The following is a 20,338-nucleotide window of genomic DNA, read 5'->3' on the forward strand; positions in this document are numbered from 1 at the left end:
CAAACATTTAGCTTAAGTGTAGCATGAACCATCGCTTCACAACTGCCAGCAAAGTCCTGCCAACCTCAGCCAATTGCCAGCAATTAGGGATGACATACACTGCGATGTTTGGAACACAAAGGGAGCAGAAAGGAAAGAGAGACAAACCACTGTATGTTTTGTCACAGCTGACGTACGGCCATTGCCAAGGGTGAGGGCTTCAGAAGATAAACTGCCAGGCTGCAGGATAAACCATCATTCCAACAAGGAAAGACCAAAGAAAAGCAGGTTCTTCAAGGGATGGGTATTTTCTGTTTGTAGCATTAAATAAATAATGCACACAAAGCAAAACGGCTGCATGGAGAATTGGTGCAAGTGCAGCACTGTGTGAAATAAAAAAGGATCTAATCCAGTGTCTTGATTTCCTAGGCTGACATAACAAGCATTCATCTGGGGTTTAAACAAAGGACTTTAACCTTCTCATATCTGAAGATAGGGACAAATGGTTTCAAGCTTATGAAGTTTAAAGAGCTGCTGGTGTCCAGAACTGATCATGGAAAGCTGTTGTTTCCAATGGTTTCCATCACTGTCACCCTGCTCGAGTCCCTAGCTATCAGCTTTATTTCTGGTCTCTTGCTAGAAGCAGGCTGCCAGAGCTGCTGTGCACAGAGAAACGAGACATAAACCAGCAGAAGAGGGAAAGAGTTAATACACAACAATGAAGAAAAAAAGAAATCATGTAGCCTACTCTCAAGTGGAATCCCCTTCCAGTTCCAGTAACACAAGTGGTAAGAACTTCCTTCCAGTGCCAAAAAGGCAATGATGTTAGAGAGTTCTGCAGGTTAGCTGTGCACCAGAGTAGCCCAGCTGATTTAACTCCAATAAACATGTTTTATAACAAGAGCAAACTGCCTCTTTACTTCGCTATGGTGGGAGGAGTCTTGTAAGCACTGAAACCAAAACATTCTGAAAAAGGCAGAGTCTGGTTGCAAACAAGCAGGGGAAGGTTTGCCAGCTGCCAGATTGCTTTTGGAAGTTCAACAAACTCTAGAAGTAAACCATGTGCAAATTTACACAAACCAAGAAAGTCCCTGATGTCGGCAGGGAAGCAGAGCAGCGGTTTGGACCAAACTGAAAGGGGAAACTCCCAGAGGTTTTCTCCCAGCAGGATCTTGTTGTTTCCCTCCAAAGTAGTCACTTCTAACTCAAGAAATATGGCTGAATAGAAAGTTATTTACCCTGTAACTTTCCGAGCCACAGGCAAGAACGAGAGACGAGGTCAGCAGGTTTTGTCGCTTCTGCACAGAAAGAAGAAAGAAAAACTGCATAGCAGACCCTGTCAAAGATACCATTTTCAGCTCCTCATCTTCAAAGGCTGACAGAAATGTGCTGACCCCAGAAGGAAACTGAGACTCCGCTCATCTCTGTGCTATAACCTCCTTGTTTCTAGTTCTCCAAGGCCATAAATCACTCCTTAGCACTGTAACACAGCCTTCAGTACAAACGCAGCCTGTCTTGGCTTCAGACGAGCACTTGATGAAGGCAGAGGGAAGCCATCTGATGCTCCCCTTCATGCAGGACTGAAATGAAGATTTAGCTGCACATCGAGGTAAACAAGTGCATCCTCTTACCTGTGCATATGGGCACTGCAGCTGCTCATTTCACCAGGAATCTGAGAACAGCACTCGGGCTCAAACTATAATCTCTAGTTTACATCTCAGGAATCCAATTAAAATGCACACAAACTAATTAAACCTAGTAGATAACTATAGTAACAATAGCATGTAGCGTTGAAAGCACTTTCTACCTTCCACACACTTTATAGGCATTAGCTAATTAGTGGATAACACAAATTTAAAGCATACGTTGAGAATTCACATTTCAATTGCTCTTCTCTGACCGCTACGTTCACAAAACGCTTCTTTATTTGTACTGACATGCAACAAAGCATCCCATACAACTTACTGCGAAGCAGTGACGCAGTTCTAACCTACCCTGTGCACTGGGTGAGAAATGACAGCTGCACATGGGCCAAAAGCAGAAGCCTTCCATTAGCAGGAACTGAGGCTTTCAGGAGCAGCAAAACAAAGACGCACTTTGGCAACTCCTTCTCTTCGGCTGCCAACTTCAATCTCGCAGTTCCAATCACTTCCTTCCAACATCTGTTGTTTTTGTGGCTAATGGATTGGTCTTTTTGAGAAGGGAAACCTTCCTTCTTGCTTTTTGATTTGCTTTGGTTGGTTTTTCCAGGTGTTACCAAAGGCGTTCAGATACGAAAGCCAAAACAGAGTGACCTCCAATGCTATGAGCACCCCAGCACGATGGCTGCCATGTACAGCCTACAAAAAGGCAAAACCTCCCCCAGCTGCCCGCTAAGTGTGTTTGTATTTTTCTTCACAATGGGTATTTGCAGCACAGGTAACTGTCAAGAATTGCACTTGAGCTTCTAAGTGCAGAGGGACAAAAGCATTTACCCAGCCTGATGCAGTGACTTCTTTTAAATGCCTCCTCATGTCATAACTCTTTATCTCGCTGTAAAAGCTTCAGAGCAACTGGTATCCACTCTAACTTGCCTTTTCTTTTGTGCCAGTTACACGTTTCCAATCAATGAAATCAAGAGCACACCCCTGGTGCTCTCCTTTTTACATAAATAAAGAGACATCCAACCCCTCCAGCACACAGGTGGTGAGGAGAACAGGGGGCCCATTCACAAAAGCCAACAGAACTCACCCAACCCCTTCTGAACAAAAGCCCTCACTAACAGTTCATTTAGCAGCTTCCCCCCTCCCACCCCCCCGCTTAAATTATTCACATGTTCCCAAGTTTCTAACTGGAAAGGCCACTATGGATTTTAATCTTGCATATTATACCATTTGCTTCTAACTAATAGGGCTGCAAATATTCCTTCCTTTGCTAATTATTCTTTTTACTGTTATTCTTCAAAATGACCTATTTCTTTCCTTTAGAGATGAGCCAGCTTGTGAGACCCACATAGCAAAGTTTCAAGCTCATTCTATTTTACTTTCAAACATCAATTAAATCTGCGTGATGTTGAATACAAGTCCCAATCAGGAAGCATTTCTGTGCACGCTATGGAAAGAAGGGCTGTGTTTATTCAGTGTCAGTAAAGCTTTCTGGGCCCTGAACAGAAACAGTTCTCATTGGTAAAGCAGGACAGCTTTAAATCCTTACTAGTGCCCATAAGAAACAGTTTACGACAGCAGCAGTGAGGCAAAGAAGGTGAAATAAAAGAAGTCATCACTTATAATTCATGGTGGAAGGACTAACAGTACTTCCTAAACAGAAATTACTGAGAAGTGTTAAACACTGAGAAAGAACGCTGAGAGTAGAAACTTGGTTCCTCAAGTGAGTTGTAATGGCAGAATTTCGCAGGCAATCACATGGTGGAAGGATTGCTGTGAGGTGGAGCCCACCCAGGAGCTCACCTGGACCCACTCATGCATGCAGCAACCACTGCTGCTACTGCTGCCCTGATATCTATAGGGAAGGCAATGACAGAAAAGCCACCCAGTTTCCAGCGTACAGGAAAATAAACCTAAAGAGCACAGAAATGTGTCCAATCTCATTAAGTCTGGGAGAGATGCTGGAGAATAAAGGAGCACTAGAGAGGAACAGTGTTCTCAGCCCACAAGACCGTTTTCAGACAAAATCCAAGCATTGGCCCAGAGGATGAGGAAATTTCTATTGCTGTTCACACAGTCCATCATCTGGACAAGTAAAGGTTCCCATAAGCTGTCATCTCCTCTGCCTTTCAGTAGTGCAACTCTCGAAAAGCAGTACATGTAAAGCATTTCTATCCGTTCAACAGTTCTAAAGGGAAGAGGTATCATACAGAGAAATATTTTACAGCTTCATTACTCTCCCATTTCACTTTTCCATTTATCAGTTCTGTCCTGATCTCCCACCCACACACCCCTGGAATTATTAATGCTTGTGAAAGAGCACAAAGTTTTCATAATAAAGAACGTTTTTTGGTCCATTATCTGGAGAATAATGTAGTTCATTGAATACGTTCCATTGGAGAAAAACAAAACAAAATGCCAAACCATAAAAACCCCAAACGTTTAGGTCTGATGTAAAGAGATGCTCTTTCCCAGGACAATAAGTTGCACTGAGCTACTCAGTTTTCTTTTGGATTTATAGAGGCATAAAACAGCTCTGTCTGCAGATCGTGACTTTTCTGTTGGAAAATGCTCTTTGACATGCGGTGCCCACTGTGCCACTTAGTAGACACGGTTCCCTGTTGTGCCCTTCCCTAGCAGTGCCCTCTCTCAGCAACCTCTGCAAGCAAAGGGAAGTGAGGGAACTTCAGTCTGTGTGCTGCAAAAACACGGAGCTGTTCTGCCCAAACCCCCTGAGGAGGAAGGCGGCTTTCCATGCGTTGGGACAGCAGAGTGGGAGATCGCAGGAGACCTCAGAAAGGAGAGTAGCAATTGCACAGCAGCCTCGCCTGTCCGTGAGAGGTACTGCATGAGGAGTACGGCAGAGCGGAGCGACCTCAGTCATTTCGGTGAGCTTTGAGGCGCACTTTCATAGTGAACCCGTGTTTAAAAAACAAAACAAAACAACAACAACAGAAAACCCTCATTCATTCCTTGGCATGGTTAGAACGTAACTCCAAGTAACTTAAACGGACAAGCCGTGCAAAAGAGAGGCACGATGCCACACATCGGCCAGCAGGTGGCTCCAGCGCACTGGCGGAGCGCGGCCGGGACAGGCCCGGTATAACGCCCGGTAGAGCCCGGCAATGGGTCCGTGACAGAACGGCTCCTAAGCTGGTAAAATAAGCACCGCAAAAGACAGAATGGTGTGTTACAGCCATCGCATCCTCACCATCGTGCACTAAGGTGAGATTCTTCTCTCTCAGTCATCACCTTTTCTAAAGGATAGGCGGTAACAACAGAATGACCCTTGAGGCACTATGTTTCACTGCAGACAGAAGCTTGATTTCTGTAGGATCAATTTGTTCTATAAATCCACAGCATCTACACAGGGATCTCTGCCAACGACCACTGGCAGAAGCACTACTGGCTTTTTCAGGCTTGCATCACCATCAGGTTTGCAAGGAGGAAAGAAGCTGAAATAAAACTGCACACATCAGTGTGCCTTGCCTTAATTAAACTGTAATTAAACACAGCTGACACCTCCGATGCGGACACAAAGGAGCCACATGTGTCCCCCAGTTAATGGTGCTTTATTTGCTGACTGAACTTTTCAGGCGGAGTTTTATGGGGTAAGTCTCTGTGCAATGGACGTCAGAAGCTGCCCCATGTGGGACCAGGTCTCCTCAGCTTCTGGATGTGCTCCAGAAAGCACTTGGAAAGCCAAGACTGCCGAGGCAACAGTTGGAAAAGACGTGTATGTCCTCACGGGTCTGTGATTTTTAGTTTTGCCACCCACCCTGAGCCTGCTGCCTTGTGTGCTCTGTGCACAGGACAGGCAGGAGAGCCCCAGAGTGCCCAGCCCGCTGTAACTACTGCTGCCAGCATGCTCCATGCTCCTTTCTCCAGCCTGTCTGGAGACACACAGGGCTCTGGTCAGTTATAAATGGTGGCCATAAAGCCAAGGCAGTGTTGGTATGTGTTTGAGAGAGGATGGATATGCATACGCATACGTAAATCAGCACAACAGAGAAGAGCAAAGGCAGAATGCAGTGGATCCACCCCAGCAAGACTGCAGCTATTGCCCCTCTCATCTTCTGCTCCTTCTCTGAAAGCCTCACAGCACTCTGAGAAAGCTTCCACCTGCAAAATGGGCTCCAATGGGTTCAGCAGTGAAGCAAGGAAGTTCAGAGCACGAGCCGCCTGCAGGATCAGCCCTCTGGGATGAGCGCTCCGTGCTCAGCATCAGATACACCAGGGAGCTGACACTGAAAAGTTGGTCCAGTGCTTGCTGGGCATAGGGCTTCCATGACATGATTTTAAATTGCTGTGTTACTTTTACACTTGACAGTAAAGCATAAGCATCTGAGTGATTACATAGGTGTTTTTTTCTCTATGAAGGGGGTAAAAAATCTATCAGTCCTGAGCAGCATTTTTAACGTTGCCAGACCTGGAGTAACGAATGTTTGCTGTGGGTGTTTCGGGACCGCTCTGTCCGCTCGGTTTGGATGTATGACCTTTGCTTTCCTCTGACAGCTAATTAATGCATTCTGGGAGAGAATCCGCTTTCTAAAGGTGAGAAAAATGATTCACGCAAAGAAACAGCAGCAAACATGGCTCTGAAGGAAATACACATTTTGCCTGGAGTATGAGAGAGAAAACATTTCAGCAAGCAAAGTGCTGTTGGCTCAGGTTGTTTCTGAGTAGAAACAAATATCTGTAATTTTTTTCCTTTGTTCTATTACTTGTGATACAGAAGCTTCAGACTCAAAGTTATCCTCTCTGTGCCTGCTTTTATCAATATGATATCTTTCCAATGATCTCCTTCATTCTGGCTGCATAACACTATGCCATTTGCAGCCCATTACAGCATGTTTTTCCAATGGTTGGCAATAGAGTGCAATATAAAGCTGTTTATAAGGCAGCTTCTTGTGTATATAGCTTAGCAGAAGTAAAAGATATTGAAAAGAAATGCTTCCAGAGCCATCATCTTTTTTTTTTATTTGCTCATAAAACTCTTTTGGAACTGGAATATTAAAACGTAAAACTTAAGGCGAATTAAAGTGCTGAAATGTTTACCAAGAGTCAAATTTTAGGAACAAGTAACTTCAAAAGTATTAAGAAAACAAAACAAACAAACAAAAAAAGGGATTTGAGGACAAAACAGGAAAACCCAAACCATATGGCTTAGCTACAAAACACCACATTCACTAAAAGAGGGAAAGCAGTAAATAGCTCACTGTAAGTAAGCTATTAAGTAAGTGCTAAGGGCACTTCACATTGACAAACCCCACCAAACAGAAGAAGCTGAGAGCCATGTTCCAGCCCCTTTGAACATCAGGTAAAAAAACGTGAAGCCAATGCACACAGACTTTTCCTTATAAGAAGCAAATCTCTGGTAGTTAACAGTTGTGGAACTCTGCTAATTTCAGTACAGAGCTTAAAAGCCATCTGCAAGTGATCTGGATTTAGCAATGCTCCCAGGAAGCCAGTGTGCCGGTACGCCTATTGTATGGAGAACTTGCTTTGAACAGGTACTTGTAACAGGCTTTGCCATCATGTCTTGCCATCCCTCCTTTCTGGGAGGGGACACAGTGCCCACGAGGTGCCCTGTGCTGGTGGTGGGCAGTTCTGTCTCTTTCCACATCTTCCACTGTTTTTGCATTGCTGAAAAAAAAACCCAGCAGCACAAAGTGGAAAAAGCGCATGTTTTCATAGAGAGCACAGAGGCAGTTCCTGTCAGTCTATGGAGCACGCTGCGCATGATGGCCCAACTATTTTTCTTTCCTGCAAAAAAGATTCCCTTGAGCAATCTCAGTTCCAAACCAGTTGGCAACCAGCGGCAGCCGAGCACTCCAGATCATGCTGCATCACAATACAGTTACAACTGTTTAAAACCCAATTAATTCTCTTTCATACTTTCCCATTGAGCTGTAAAGTTCCAGTTGGCAGAGCTTTTTACTTTGATTCTGAATTGCTGCTTGGAAGATTAACTGAAAATGGATTTGGCTTGAATAGCCGCACTGAAGATATTTTATTTTGTTGCCATCTCAAATAACAATACTTAGCACTCTTCGTCTTCAAAGCGTTATACAAACACTGAGTCACATCCCCTCACAACACTGTTGTGACATCACCTCCTGTAAATAAAGTCATTCTCCTCCCAAGAGGTGGAGGTTGAGCAAGAGCCCTGCAACTTGCGCAGGGTAGCAGGAAGAGCCCTTGGCAGAGGTGGATGTAGAAACCGGGGGTTTGCAGACCCCAAGTTAATCATCTCCACGTCTTCCCTCACCCTCAAGGAGAGGTGAGAAGGTGTGCCACAGCCATGCTGACCCTCTGGAACAGGGCACGTCCAGCAGGGCCCTGCCGAGGCTGTGCACCCCTCTCCCCAAAAGCTGCTCTGCTCCCTGCCGGTCACCCCAGTGCACTCCAGCAATTTGCTCCTCTGAAAGCTTCCTGACTTCTAGGCTGACCAAAGCTTCCCTTGCCCTGACAAGGCTGTGATCTGGCAACCTGTGGCAAACACCCTCTCCTCCTTGCTCAGTGATACAGGTTCACAGCAAGGTCTGCGCTACGAGGTCTTTGCCCTGCTCAGCAAATGAGACGCGTGCAGGGTTTGAACAGGGTATGGTTTGTACAAGGCTAACACACCGGGCCCTCCCTAATGTGGGACCTGTGTGCCTGAATTAGGAGCCTTGGGTCGCTCTGTACTCAATAGAGAAAGGTGGGTCCTTTCAGGGGTAATTCCAAGCTGTTAATTTAGGCTCCAGTGACTACAGAGGGAGCCTGTGCTTCTAAATTAGACATCTAAATCAGCAGTCTGTGTGAGGCAGATCTTGTGCGAATATAGCCCTACAAACACATACTCCCCGCAGTCCCGTGAAGTGAACTAACGTCAAACATGTAGAGTGTGTAGTTCTCACAGCTTCTTTTTGTGAAGAAAACTGACAAAGCTGACAGATACATTTCATGTTCCTTTGGACTTCTTGTGTTCTCCCTTATTTGGCTTCTTCCTAAATATATGAAGAGATATTTCAGACTAAAATAATTAGATTGCTCTCTATAAAGCTGTAATGTTACCCACAGAACTCTCTTGCTGAACATTCCAAGGCACAAGCTTCTTAGGGCATGACATGTATGTGGAAACCAAATTTAGCGGGTTTTGTTGCATTTATGCCTCTCCCTGTGATCTTGTACCCTTGTTTCTAGACCTGCAGGTGCTGTGAAGAAGTCACATCAGCAAGAGGCTGAATGAGCCAGAAATGAAGACACTGGTCATACTCAGGCCTGTTATTTCTGCTATGTGGCCTTAAAACACATTATTGCACCTCCATTCCTTTCAGGAGGTAACTTTGGTCTCAGGAGATGCTCAGGTGCTTCCTATAACAAATCCTAGCGCTGTTTTTTGAGGTATGTGAAAATTGTCAGTAGAGTTCTCAGCAGCGTTGCCCAAACAGCAGAGCCGAGGCCTGTTGGTGGGCAGTATAAGCAGGCTTGCATGGTACTGCTGTGCTCTTCCTTCTTCTGACAATATTTCAAGCCATTAAGGAGAAGAGGCAACAGCTCTGTCAAAGTCTTAAAGATGTTTCTGGATCATTTTAAAGCACGGAAATATTTGCAAAAACTCTAGCTCACAGAAAATGGTTCAGGGATATTGCAGAGGGAAAAAAATTAAAAAAAGGAAGGAAAGGGGGAAAAAAAACACAAAAAGCCATTTTAATATATATCTTATGGTGTGGTTTTGTGATTAAACTGTACAATTGTGCCAGTCCAATTTAGCCCTCTACCTCTGCAGAGACAATAATATGAGGTGTGCAGATCCTCACTGTTCACAAAATAACTTTACCCCTCCAAAATAAGCTCGTTTCTTCCTGCCTCAACTACAGGAAATTCCATCAGGGAGAAAGGTCCTGAAACTATGAAAGCTGGAGCCAATGAATCTGACCACAGAAGGACTAATGGAACTCTCTGAAACCTCACCTACAGGTTACATCACCCTTGCTGCTCTTCTCAGTGTAGGTAATGTATTTCTGATATCTCTAATTAAAAGGAAAAACAAAAATGCCAAGAAGCAGCTTTTCAAGAAGCATGTCTTACTTCCAAAGGCTGACATCATTAGGAGCACAGATTCAGCCTATGTCTTCAGCAGCACTTCCTTGCACTCTAATTCTTTCACTGAGAGCCGCTTACGTCCTTTCTATCGGTGAGGTAGAAGGAACTAATAAAGAAGCAAGAGCACATAACAAAGCACAAGAATAGAAAGAGGATGTCTTTAAAAGAATGTTGGTGAAACTTTCTCTCCCAGTTGGTGGCTTTTGCTTTATTCTGGATCTCCTTCACTTCTTCCAAGTCTGTACTAATAAATTCACATCCAGGGATTGAAGTAAACCCACCATCCAGACTGTATCAAGCACACAAGGATTCTATAGCCTTGCATTTGTCATCCATCTCCAGACTTTCTAGTTGCAGGGTGGTAAAGTACTGCAGGATAAACTGTGTGATGAAAGAAGCAGAAACAAAATCCTGAACTGTTCCTTTTGGAGTCCAGTGTGCAGTGAATCAAAGGGGTGCAGAAGGACAAATTCAAAACTGATATTTCTCATTTGATGATCTCTGGAGGTCTCTTCCAATCCCTACAATTCTGTGATTCCGTGTATCCGTAATTGTGTTAACAGAGTAGCAACACTGAAGGCTGGATCAGGTTCAGATTCCCACTATCAATTCTGCATACCACATTACAGATCTCCACAAGTGAAGTTTCAGATAGTACCTCTTAAGGGTACAGAATTATAGCCCTGTGTTTCGCATAGTCTTCACTTCACAGAAGCTTCACTGTTTTTCAGGTATAATGAAGTGATGAGCTGTGGAATAAAAAGGAAGAAAATGGGCAGGGTAAGTACCTAGACACCAAGAGACTATATGTATTTATTACTTCAAAGTGAAAACGCAGCGCAGACAGGAAGGGGAAAAGGCACTCAGTAAAAGCACTTTCAGCAGAGCAATTTAAAATTATTCACATATTCCTTGGAACGAATCCATAGCACTTTCATCTGGTAACAGTAATACTGTGTTAGGAAACAGCACATAGAAATGTTGGATTAAATAGCTATCTTGTAAAAATCAAGTGGAGGCCATTAGTCCCATTCATCTGTAACCAGCCTTAAAACCCTCCTAAGAAAGCAGAGACACACAGCGAAGGGCACATGTTAGGAGGAAGGAAAAGCACAAAACAGAAGTACGGCTGTTGTGATTTTTCTTCTCCAAGGGTAAACTTGGTTGGCCTGATGGTAACATCTGTTTAACAGCTCCATCTCACCAATGGCTTCACTGCCATGCAGTGCTTGCTTGCAGACAGTGGTAATACAAAGAAATGGTCAGGACTGGAAGAGCCCTTTCTGAGATCCACACTTCTCCTTTGCAAGTTCATTGTTTTCATCATGCTCCTTCACACACTGAGAGTCTCTTAAAGCAATGTAGAAACAGTAATTTCCACAAAGAGGTGCTGTATGCATTTTACGCACAGGCAACTTGCAGCACCAAAGTCAACATCCTCACCTGAGGTAAAGCATAAGGGCCTGGTAATGAGGAGCACCAATGTGTGGGGGCAGATCTTCTGCTCAGCAACACTTCATTGAAATAAGTGGAATTATACAGTTTTACACAGCTGCCTTCTCCTCCCAGTGCTAAGGATTGATAGTGCTGGGGAAGGAAAAAAACAAGGCAACATAAGCATGAACATACCTGGGTGCAGTTTTCACTAGGAACGTTTCAGGGGTTTCACTGTTGGGTGCCAGCTCACTCTCAGACTTTTCACAGGTCTAAAGAAGATATGTAAAAGGAAAGGAGAAGGACATGTGGGTAACGCTTGGTTTTGAATCAGCTTGTCTGGCCCAGAGAGCACAGACTGCAAACAAAGCACTATGGGTCGAGCAGGAGCACAAACAGACCCCAGCCAGAGCAGGCAGAGAGGAAGCTCTGTGGGCTGGAACAGCACGGATTCACTCTTTACTAATAGCTGTCACTCCAAATAGCTCCTGAATAGTACTTTCATGAAAATTCCACAGCTAAAATAATAAACAAGCAAGTAAAATAACAGCCATAAATATCCAAATAAAGAAGAAAAATATACCTGCGTGCACATATATAAGTGTGTGTAGTGTAAAAATATACATAGAGAACATTAATCCCAAAACACCACACAAAGAGAATTTGGTGTTCTTGCAGAGCCTATGGACAGAAAAAGCCCAGCAACTGTGGTCACTAAAGATACAGAGAAGATTTGTTTGAAAAGCAAAGAGAGGAAAACCCAGGAGTCACCAGAGCCCCTTTCATTAGATGGGCCAACTTAATTAATTAATTTGTTCAATTTGCTGCTCTGCTATGTGTCGGTGTGAATGCAGACTCAAGAGCAGGAGGCTAGAGGTAATGGGAATGAAGCTCATTAGGAAGCAATAAAGAAGGAAGAGACACCAGAAAATGAATGCTAGTTCATTGGGGGAATTCTTAAAAATGCCATTTGTCTTCATGACACAGGGAGAAGAGCTCGGCGAGCCTGTGCATATGGTTAGCTTGCAGAGACCTTTGGCTCCTGCTGGCCTTTGACCTCAGCGTTTCAATCAAGGCTGCATGAGGCTGTGAACGGGGCCACCTCTTAGCATCCAGTAACTACAGCTCTTAAAGCTCTCAAGCCAAATCCAGAGTAAAGAAATACATATTTCTTAAAGGCACCAAATATGGGATTTCAGCAGACTGTAGGTGACTGATACCAATGCTGAAAGTCTGCCATAGTACTGATACAAACCTGAAAATTCAAGGTCATTTGCACCCTTAGCCTTTGGCACACCTTGCCTCCTCTATGCTGACATTTCGCACCTCCTGCTCCCCTTTGACCCACAGTCCTTTTTCTGCCCATCTGAGCTCAGCCCACTACATATTTATTTCCAAATGAACAGGCACAAACCAACCTGAGCTCCTCACAGAACAACAGTACTGACAACCCTTTTGACCACAGCTCGAGGTATGGATGGCCTGCTGGTTACGGATCTGTGGAACACATCAGAGATCTTGCAACCTGCATTTATCCTTCTTGCCATCTTTCACACCGACATCTGCCAGGAGCTGAGCCACCGGGTAGAAAAAAGAACTGAAATGCAGGAGCAAAATCCTAAGAGCAGGGAGCTGCAGCACTCCCCAGGGATCTAGGGGCTTTGTCCTTCCTTCTCAGGATCATTTCTGTGTTCCTGGGGATGAGTGAGAACCTCGCCTACCAACAGAAATCTCTGCTCTCTTCCTAGCCCAGTGCAGAGCTCTCACTGCAGGCATAGGTTACACACTTGAATAAAGAATCAAATCTTACTTTCTTAATCACTTAATTGCTGCCTGAAATAAATGGAAACAAACAAACAAACAAACAAACAAAAAACCAAACCACCTAAAAGTGGTCACTGAAGGAAGTTCATTTGTTAAAAGCTCTGAAAAGGAGAGAACTCTCCCACATTTCTATACAAATTTCAGTGTTATTGCTCTGGAACCAGGACACTTTCTCCAGCCAAACTCATAGAATCATAGAATCCTACAATGGCCTGGGTTGAAAAGGACCACAATGCTCATTAATTTCAACCCCCCTGTTGTGTGCAGGGTGTACACCAGACCAGGCAGCCTTGAGCCACATCCAGCCTGGCCTTGAATGCCTCCAGGGATGGGGCATCTTCAGCATACCAAGAGATGGTGCATGTGCATGAGGCTGGAGGAAGGCTGGCATCCCCTGGCTGAGGGAAGGCTGTGGCTGGAGAGCATAGAGGGGTGCAGAGCTGTATCCTGGGCTCAGCCTGAAGGATGCACCCAGGACACACAATTGACTGCTGTTGTACCCACATCAAGTCCAGAGAGTCCAGGAACCACGCTGATGTGTAACTGCAGTTATCAAATTATGCAGTCAGTGTAAGCTGCTTTCCCAGGTGGTTTACCATCACTTTGTCCCTGACTGCTCCAAACCTTCCTGAAGAAGGTGTTTTCCCCTCTGAGGCTCTCTAAGCAAAGCAGCAGTGGTCATAATTTTCTGTGCACTTCCTTTGCGCTTCACCTGGCCAGGGGCTGCCAATGGGCATCAGTCACCTCTTTTTCCTCCACTGAGGTACAGAGCCAGCAGTTATTCCAGGGAATCTCTACAAGCTGAGACAGACATGTCCCATAAATAAGTCAGACTCAATTATTTTATATCAAAACAGTATCTTAGTGTTTAATGAGTGCAACTGCCAATACAAAGAGTCACGCATTATGAATCACTATTTTCTCCTTCCCAGCACTTTCTAATTTCCTGCTAAGGAGACAAGCTGAATGGGGTCATTAATCTGAATTAGAAATACTGTGACCTGCTCAGCACTTTATCCGCTAACATTTTCTGGCATAGCAATATAGGATGGGATTTTGTATATCAGACAACAGTAGTATGTGAGAAATGTAGGCTCTCATTTTAAATAACCTCAGGAAGAAGGGTATTTTTACTAGTAAACTCTGAAGTTTAAATGCAGCAAAGGATTCTCTGCCTTGGAGCTTCACAGAAGATACGTTGAGCTAACAGCAGATAACATTCTCCTTAAACAAACTAGCCTAGGGACTTTCCTCCTCAACCTTCCACTTAAATACCGGAGTACTTTTGAAATTACATGGAGGAATGAGATCACAAAACAACTACAAAGAGAACTGTAAAAATATGAAGAATGTCAGTAACAGCAATGCTCAGAAAACAAAGGAAGAGCATTGCCCCTGATGTCATTTCCCATTTACAATGCAGTTTTCTTCACCTGAGACCCCAAAAGCCCTGACAGCAGATAGGTCACGCTACATCTATGCTCCTCAGACAGAGCTGTGCTCTCAGCACTGCAAGAGTGCTCAATGACACAAACATGACAGAGCCCGAGGGGTCCGGTATCTGAAAACATTTATGCATTCAATTCAGGCTTTCTTTTTTTAATCCTACTTTTATTAGACTAAAATGGAAAGTGCAAGCTCTAGTGATGGAGCACAGCCCCATTGTGCAAGGCACAGAATGAATACAGCCCAACAAAAACAATACACCAGAACTGAGACCAAAGCTCTGCCCAGACCTATTGCCAGCTGTTCTGCAAAGGAATTCACTTCCCTCCAAATAACTTTCCGCAGATGGATAATCCCAGCAAAGTCAGTGGGAGTTTTCCACAGGCCTTAAGCTGCTCCTGGAAACGAGAATTTCCAGCCTGCAGCCCAAGGCCCTGCGTTTCCAGAGCTGCTGGCAGCTGCCAGCTGGGGCTCTGCACCGTGAGCAGCAGCGCAAAGAGAGGGAAGTGCTGGCTGAGGATGCTGCAGCAAAGGCAGCATGTGCATCTAGCACAACAGCGAGCAGCCAATTCTCACTACAAATTGTTTGGTAATTATTCTCCATTCCCTGTATACATTTGAGAAGCCAATAAGGTCAGAAGCCAGTAGTAAAACTTTTTTTCTCTTCTTCAGTAAAGTCATAATTTTCCCCTGCCTACGGCAGTTTTACTATGCCAAGTTCCCTTCAGCATTTAGTTTTACTCAGTTCTAAGTCATCTTCCCTCTGACCCAAACCTCTGCCTCCCAGAGCGTCATCAGGTTTTGATACCATGCTAGGAAGTTGTATTTTATAGAACAGCTTTCAGTTTTGCAAATCTCACTGCTAAGCGTGTGTTAAGGCACACTACAAATTGGAGCCAGGTAAAGGAACTCAGGCTGAAGAGATCAGTGTACAGCTGCTCAGATTGCTGTGCTTCCCTTACTGGCTGTGTGCCTGCCCTCAGGCAGGTGACAAGCACCTGTACTTCACCATCTTCTCAGCCTGTGCCACAGCGGAGGAAGAGGAGAAATGTTAATGTTGTGCTCTTGAAGCTTATAGATATTAAGGAATAGATTTTAGAATCGCAGGCTGAGATCACTCCAATTTTTTGCAGAACAGATTCCTCTGTGAATGAGCAGCGTGCGGTGCCCTCCTCCATCACCTTTGCAGACCACGTCGCAGGACAACATAACACAAAACGCTGGTTCTTGAAGCAAGATGAGCACTGACAGGTGGGCTGATTTCTTCCCTTACCGTACATGAAGATGTTTATGCCATGGGAGAGTTTTCTCTTTGATGCACACAGTTGGCAAACTGCAATATACAGCCACAGGACAACTGATCTGGTGGCAGCAGAGATGGAGCCGGAGAAGATGAAGGTATCTGTATGAATGCCCACCACATGCTTGCTTCCTAAGTTTACCCTCCCGACAGATCTCTTTCTTGTTACTGGAACATTTCCATAGATGATGCAACTATTTACTTTAATTAAAAGCCATTCTGTGCTGGAAAACATTAAAGAGGGCAAAGGGACAGAAACTGTGGCTTGATTAATTATATTTAAACATTCAATGTCAAAAAAGAGCAAGGTAGCCTCTAAAAGCCTGCTTCTACTTAGAAGTAACCTATCTGCCGCATAATCAGATCTGACTTCCTTTTATTTAACAGAAAGAATTGCAAATGGCAGTGCTTACGACCTGTGGCTTGACAACTGTTTTAATATCAGGAAACGACTCGCTATGCGCTGTGCCAGCACCGCACCGTGCTCTTTTATTTTTTTCCTATTTTCAGTCACTGGGTATTAAAAAAAATAAATAAATTATGTTTTGGCAAACTGGTCAGCAGTCCTGCTAGTTCAGCTGCCTGGCTCTGCCAGCTGCTCTCAGGAAAGCCACCTCATCTGCTCGAGCTTTACAGGTTACTGCTGTCACAAAGCCTCGCTCGCGTCTGTACACCCTGGGCCAGGCACACCAGTAGCTCTCCCTGGGCTTTGAGGGCAGGCCGATCAGTCATCTCTTCGCCCTTCTTTACTGCACACTGCTAACCTTTGAGAAATTTCACTGCTCCTCACAGGAAACCTCACCATATCCCACTGACACGTTTCCGATGCTGGGCAGCACAGCCCTGTCCTCACAGCAGGTCGCAAGGCACCGAGGGCAACAGACTCCATCTCCAAATGAATTCCTTGCCTAGTTTGAACCGTGACACCCATCAGTACATCTGAAACTCTCTGACATTTCCAAATCCCAATAAACTAAAGCTGTAACACATTCTAACACTTTTCTTTCTTTTTTTTTTCTTCTTTCGCTGCCATCCTGTTTTTCCAAAGGAAATACAGCAGTTCTTTTCATGGGCTTTTTGAGAATTTGGGAGGCTGACACACAGCCATGCAGTAATTCCTAGAAAAAGGAAAGTAGAACAACTGAACATTTGAACTCCCACAAATAACCTCCACAATGATTTTCCACATGACCCAGAAGAATTATTTTTAGAACCAGAAAAGTAGTTTTATTCTCTGTTTCCACTTAATCCCTGTGATGTTGGATAGGACATTCACTAAGGAGGAGTGTTATTATTTCTCCGTGATGCGTGTTTGTTTGGAAAAGCTATAATTCTTAGAAATACCAGCCATGATGAAGACATGCTGTTCTAAGCCCTGAGTAACCTATGGGATGAGACAGCTTCTGCCTCCTGAGAATTTGCAACCAAAACAGATGAAGTAGAGAAAAATGAGATGATGGAAGCATGCTTTGCAGAAGGGGGTTCCTCAGCTTCCAGTTTTGCCCCCATTTGGGGTGAGCAGGACAGGCCACCAACCCACCAACCCTGCTGTGCCTTAGGCTCCACTCCCCATCCAATGACATGCCTATCAAACCAGCAGTGTCTATAATGCCGCAGGGAGATACAGAAGGTAGTGCCTTGCACAGGGCAGTCATACTTCCCACACTTATTTGCTAATCTCTTACTTCTTACAGCTGGAAGACAATCAGCAGCCAATGCCAGATGCTGAGTGAGCAGCTGTTGCATGCTGAGCAAATGAAGCCATACATTTCATTTGCTGTAAAAACCCTTTATTATCTATCATATGCCAGAATAACACAAATTCTGGTGCAAGCAACTAAAGTGAATATCAGCAAATGGTCACGGAGGAGCTAAGGAGATGAGGACAGCATGACCTATCAAGTCCCAAGAAACTGCTGCTGCTCTCCACAAATGGGTGATTTTCTTACCAATTAGATTTTTGGTGGGAAAATATGGTCTGTGCATTGAAAAGCTCTGTTTGTGTATTACAGAAGTGTAATGCATATAACAGTGAGATCAAATACAATTGCTCTGGCAAGTAAAAGCCCCACCAAATACCTCATAAACTATTTTAATAGCTGTTTTAGCAGCTAACAGTAAATGGAATCCAAATCTAAAAGCACTCCTCTATTTCTGACACCATTTCTAGAACTGGTAACAAGCACTTTGTGGTCTCATCCAAAGTAGTGCAGAATGTCTCAGAAACCTTTTAAACGTGGCATGTCATCTCTCCTCATGACACCCGTCACAAGATGCTGCCTGTTTTAAGTCATTTTCACCCAGAGGGTGGTGATGCACTGTAACAGGTGGCCTGGGAAGGTCATGGATACCCCATCCCTGCAGGCATTCAAGGCCAGGCTGGATGTGGCTCTGGACAGCCTGGTCTGTTGCTTGGTGACCCTGCACACAGCAGGGGGTTGTAGTGATACGATCATTGTGGTCCTTTTCAACCCAGTCCACTCTATGATTCTATGATTCTATGATTCTATGATTCTATGATTCTATGATTTGCATTTATGTCTATGTTACAGGAGGTTAACTCCCTGTTCTGTTCATTCTGTGGGTAGAAGCAGCTACGTGATAGACTGTAGGAGTGTTGGGATCATTGTGGAACCCCATCTTCTCACCAATGTCCAGGGCGGCTCAGGGTGCAACCTACACAGACATTCATTTACTGTGAAAACGCATGGGAATATCCTCAGAACAAATCTGACAGACAAGACAAACATATCCCATCAGCCCTTCTTCTTGTGCCCCCTTCTACGAGCCCTGCTCTGCCCCATCCAGGAGAAAATCAGCTTACTTTTCACACAATGTGTTGTGCCGCAGCTGGTGGGTTACCGCAGCAGGGAGCAGGCTGTGCTGAAAGCCAGCACTCAGCAGGCACCAAGCAGAGCTGCAGCTGCACCCCTGTGGTGTCCCCAGGTGCTGCCCAGCTCATGGGAGATGCACACTTGGATTTTTCCCAACACCTTCCAGTATGCATGGTTAGAAAGAAAGCACACAGCTCAGGGAGCAATACAGAGCCCAGGGGCAGTGGGACAGCAGCAGCAAGCATGAATGCATCCATTTGCTGCTCCTCAAAAACAACCCAACTTGCATTTCTTTTAAGAACAAAAGTCACTGTCACAAAAAGCTCCGATTCTGAAGAGCCCAGGAGAAATTTACCAGCAGCTCAAGCAGTTCCATCCAGAGCTCCACATCTTTATGCAGCATCGACATTCTGGGTTCGGTTTGTTGAGAAGGCTCTTGTCTTTATCTGATTTCTTTCCCTCCCTCCTGTACTGGGCAGCATGTTCTCATTTAGGCAAACAGCATTCTAGCTCTTTAATTACAATGCAGCATAATCAGAAACAATTGAACAAGCATCACTGAGGCACAAGATAGAACAGCTTGTAATAAGCCACGGTATTAAGGCTGTCGACGATTTCCATTTATTTCCTTATTAAGGAACATAAATGAGGACCTAAATTATTTGGAAATGCTTAAAGAATATAGGTATGAGCACTTGGTGAGTTAATCACATCCAGACAGAGGACTATTGGTAATTTCTTTAATTACAGTACAACTAATCAAACACGGGAAACTCAAAAGAATTGGCTGGTTCCTATGGATTAGGCTGCAGGGGTCCCATCTCATTTCAGAGACTTAACTCACAGTTTCAAGTAACGTACTTTCAGCTCCAACTGCAGAACACAAACTAAGCTGCACAGCAGATGGTGAGGTTACTATACCATTTTCTGTGGTTTTATTTAGTACGACTGCAGCTGAGGCTTGTTGAAAAGAGAACGTCAATGATAAGGTTATTGAATGGGGCCTCTTTCTATGCCGTTAGTACGATCAGTTCAGCCCTGCAACAAAAAATAAACTCACAAACTCGTAGAAGCCAACTAGTTTCAATCCTTCTCCAAAAGAGTAGACGTAGCTATCAAACAAGTGCAGCTGCATAAACTGCTTCTTTTACCTGCTTTAAGGCTTTTCTATTCAAGACTGAAACTTCTTTTCTTTACATCTTTACTCAGTTATGCCTATTTAGGTTTTGTCAAGTATAAAATTAATTACTGTCACAGTATCACAGTCTGGTGCGGGTTGGAAGGGACCTTAGAGATCATCGAGTCCAGCCCCCGGGATTCGAGCCTCTGTGTAGCAGAGCGGCACTTCTACCACTTGCGCCACAGGGGGGATTCAAACCTGGGCCTCTGGTGTTGCAAAGTGGCGTCCTTAACCACTGTGCCACCGGAGGCACAAAAACCTTGTTTTGATCCATTTAACACAACCCCTACAGAACATCAGTGTTCTGTAATTACTGTCTTTAGCTTATGGTTTTCATGAATTGTAATCTAATTTCTTTTCTAATTATTTTAGTATGATCTTCTAATATTTCTAAAAGTCTTCCTATAAAATAATTATAAGCTTAAGCTTGGCTAATTCCAACATATAAAAAGAATGAGAGCAGTTAATCAGGAGTGGAAATCAACTCCTGCTAGAGAAGACCTGAAGAATCTTAAACGCATTTTCACAGTGACACGTGGAATAATAATTACTTTAACATGGCACTGTAATGGAGGAGGTAACAGAGTACATTACAATGCATGAAAAT

At 44.3% G+C, this 20,338-nt stretch overlaps 1 long non-coding RNA gene across 3 annotated transcripts in view; it reads right to left on the minus strand.

Annotated features, from left to right (window-relative positions):
- Window positions 1–6,576: 6,576 nt before the first annotated feature.
- The window catches only part of LOC107310815 (uncharacterized), an 81,971-nt gene continuing 68,209 nt past the window's right edge, over window positions 6,577–20,338 (minus strand). For all 3 annotated transcript variants that reach the window (XR_014944430.1, XR_014944429.1, XR_001553738.3), the window contains 2 exons: window positions 11,343–11,419; window positions 6,577–10,462 (listed from right to left, as the gene is read on the minus strand). This is a non-coding gene — a long non-coding RNA (uncharacterized LOC107310815). The remainder of the gene's footprint in view (window positions 10,463–11,342; window positions 11,420–20,338) is intronic.

The sequence above is a fragment of the Coturnix japonica genome, chromosome 3 (assembly GCF_054131305.1).
Source record: "Coturnix japonica strain WE chromosome 3, WE-NBRP24, whole genome shotgun sequence".
NCBI classification, from domain to species: domain Eukaryota; kingdom Metazoa; phylum Chordata; class Aves; order Galliformes; family Phasianidae; genus Coturnix; species Coturnix japonica.